We start from the raw sequence: 3449 nt of genomic DNA, 5'->3' as shown, positions 1-3449 counted from the left end.
CATGTTACACAATTTAACTTTATGCAAAACATGAAGCAGCTGTTATCACAAGTCCATTCAACAAATTAACAGTTCAATTTCTCTATTATCAATCAAATTAAAGAATAGCTTCAGAGGGTAGGTAGGATATTCTAGAAGAATTTTTTTTACTGTTTTTTTTTTTAATACTGGTAAATTGTTTTAGTTATTTTCTGTGATATTAAGTTGTAAAGTTTTACTCCCAAGTAATTTAGTCCATTTTCAAATCGCCTAGTGTTATGTTCAACTATCCTCAATTTACTAGCATTTCTGGTGTTATACCTATGTGCGAATATCTAAAAAAAAAAAAAAAAAAAAAAAATAATAATTTTTTTTTTCTTCTTTTTCTTAAGAATGAATAAAAAGTTTCTAGAACGTATTCATTTATGGCAGTCAGGACTTTAAGTTTTTTGAATTTTGGTCTGCAGTTAGATGATTTTTTATCTTTTGTTATTATTCTAATAGCTCCTTTTTTTTTTTTTTCCCCCAATGTTATATGGCAGAAAGAGTAGAGCTATGGCTACTGTGACATCATGCATTGATGGGAAGGTTATTGTTGGATAACAAAAATTTAGATGATATAATTTTTATTTTTTTCCATACACAACACATTGCAGGTACAATTTTACAGGTTACAGCTGTACCACCTCTAGTATTGCTGCCGACCATCCAACAAATGAGCACACTAAACAGGCATTGATGACATTGTTATCAACGTCTTTTTGAATCTCTCATTATTATACATAACTGCCCACTGAAACAGAGAAACTTCAAAATAGGTGTGTGTGTGTGTGTTTATATATATATATATATATATATATATATATATATATATATATACATATATACATACATACATACATACATACATACATACATACATACATACATATACACTTATCTATTTATTTTTTCACTTTGAATTTTGTATGAGGTATACACATGCAAAGATTCACAGCTGCTGCTGGGTGGGTGAGTGAGTGAGTGATTGATTGATTGATTGATTGATTGATTGATTGATTGATTGATTGATTGATTGATAGAGAGTGAGTGTGTGTGTGTGTGTGTGTTAGGGGGGGGGGGGGGAGAAATGTGGTGATTGTGGGGGAAAAAAAAATTTAAAATTGAAATTTTTAAAAAAAAATTTTTTTCTGTAGGGTGCAAAATAGTAGTGCCAACGGCACGTGGTGTTCCCAAGCGGTCACCCATCTAAGTACTAACCACGCTCGACGATGCTTAACTTCGGTGATCGGACGAGAACCGGTGTGTTCATCGTGATATGGCCGTTGGCAATGATATAGATGTTTTTTTTTTGCAGTTTGTATTTGCCACTCGAAATAGCTATACCAGGTGTGATTGTTACAAACAACAGGAGAAATCGTGTAATGAACACTCTTTTACTTCCCCCCCCCCCCCCCCCTCCCCACACAAAACACCCACCACCCTCACCATCCCAACCACCAAAGCCCTCTTCAAAATACACTCTCACACACACACACAAACCCACACTCTATAACTGATGAACATTACCATAACTTCTTAAAGCCATTAGATAATATTTAACTCAAGAAAGGTATTGTGATATGTTTAAAGAAAGAAAGGTGAAACCTTTAACTTTACCAGCAGGTATTAGTATCACTGAGGTATCTTCTAGGTTGTAGCAGCAATAGTAGTAATAATAATAAAATTAAATAAGGTAATAAAAAAGAAAAGTTATACATGTGATCAAATCATGAATGTATAAAACTGGAATGAATTTAAATTTTTTTTATTTTTCTTCATAGGCTGTTTTGAAATTGATGAGTAAGTGCCTCTTCTTTTAAATTTTTTAATGCTGAACACTGTTACATAAGAGATGAATGTTTAGAAAATTTAAAAAAAAAAAAAAGCTAGCCCAGCCCCCTCCCCCCCTCCCACAAAATCCAAACAAAAAAAAAAACACCCTCCTTCAAAACATCACATAATCATCCAGCCAGCAGTGCAGACGAGAAATTTGCACTCGGGGCCGCCATTTTGACGATAAATTCTTGCATGGCACACCAAAGGTAGGAAAGAATTTAAAAAAATAAAAATAATGGGCGAGCACCCTCGCGTCTGCCTGTAGAAAATGAAGTTAAAAGTAACATAACCTAAAGACAGGCACACACTAGGGTGCTCCCAGGCGGTTGAGAAATTTTTTCCCGCCAAAAGACTTATATATATTATTTATTTTACTGTTTTTGGCAGGGGGCTATGTCGGTCTGTGTGCAAAGTAGTTCCTACTCCCGCCGCCAGGAGCGCGCGCGGTGGGTAGCGATGTTGTTTTTTCTGCTTTCATTTGTTTATTATTTAGAGGGTTAATGCTATGTAAATGTACGCAAGTTTGGTTATGTGTCGGTAGTTGTGCGAGATTTAATTTCCGAAACGAAATTTGACTTTCATCGGCCTGCATTTCTCACTTATTCGGAAAATACATGTGTGTTTATGTATGTATAATAATCGAGTGATTTTGTAATAATTTGGAAGTTTTGTTTGCGTGTGCGATGTGGGGAAGAAAAGGTGTGCACACGAGTCCTAGGGCTATATTTTTTTTTATTGCGAAATATTTACTTCATGTGGTGAAAAATTTTAAATTATTTGTGATGCAAGTGAAATTTTTTTTTTTTTTTCAGTTGGGTGATGTGTTTGTCCTCGTTTGTGTGCAAGGAAGCAAACATGCTGAAGGTAAGGGGCCATAAATGACACTTTAAAATATTAGTTTACCATTAATTTTGGTTAAATATTAAATTGCCATATAAGTAAAATCATGTCAACTGTTGTATTCCACCCAGTATAAGCTGTTAGTAATGGGTACTTAATATAAATAGAATAAATGTAAGCATTTTCGTCTGCATGAAAATTCACTTTTTTTTTGGATCCATTTGTACTGTGGGTAGTTAAATAGTACATTATGTTGTTTTTACTTCGAAGTACAAAACATCTTGTGCATGATTGCAAATTCAAACGCAGTTAAGCATAATATGAATTCGAATTATGTGTGTGTGTGTGTGTGTGTGTGTATATATATATTTTTTTTTTTTTTTTTTTTTTTTACTGTGTCCAGTTTTAGCACAAATGGAATTATTTTCAAAGTGAATCGATGCAACTGGTCTTTGCCATTAATATTGATATATGATCTAACTAAATTAAATAGAAAGGATTTTTTTATTTATTTTTTTATATATATAAATATATTTGTAGCAATGTACTAATGACCACAGAAGTAAGCAAAAAAAAAAATATATATATATATATCTCAGCCAGTAAACCATGCGTCTTAAAGACTTTTTTTAATGAAAATATTTCTGCCTTGGTTAAGCTTACATTTACTATCATAGGGATTGAGGGAATTGTAGAACAGCAGCAGAAGCATTTCCTTTCATGATCATGTTCTTGGTCCTGAAAAGGACCGT

General features: G+C 33.2%; 1 non-coding gene across 1 annotated transcript; it reads right to left on the bottom strand.

The window, feature by feature from the left end:
- Positions 1 to 1190: 1190 nt before the first annotated feature.
- LOC134543896 (5S ribosomal RNA) lies at positions 1191 to 1309 on the bottom strand. Its single transcript, XR_010077343.1, has one exon. It is a non-coding gene; the product is annotated as a 5S ribosomal RNA (ribosomal RNA).
- Positions 1310 to 3449: the final 2140 nt, after the last annotated feature.

Source organism: Bacillus rossius, unplaced genomic scaffold (genome assembly GCF_032445375.1).
Source record: "Bacillus rossius redtenbacheri isolate Brsri unplaced genomic scaffold, Brsri_v3 Brsri_v3_scf23, whole genome shotgun sequence".
NCBI lineage: Eukaryota > Metazoa > Arthropoda > Insecta > Phasmatodea > Bacillidae > Bacillus > Bacillus rossius.
Note: the sequence above shows the minus strand (reverse complement) of the source record. Positions and strands in the feature narration are given on the sequence as shown.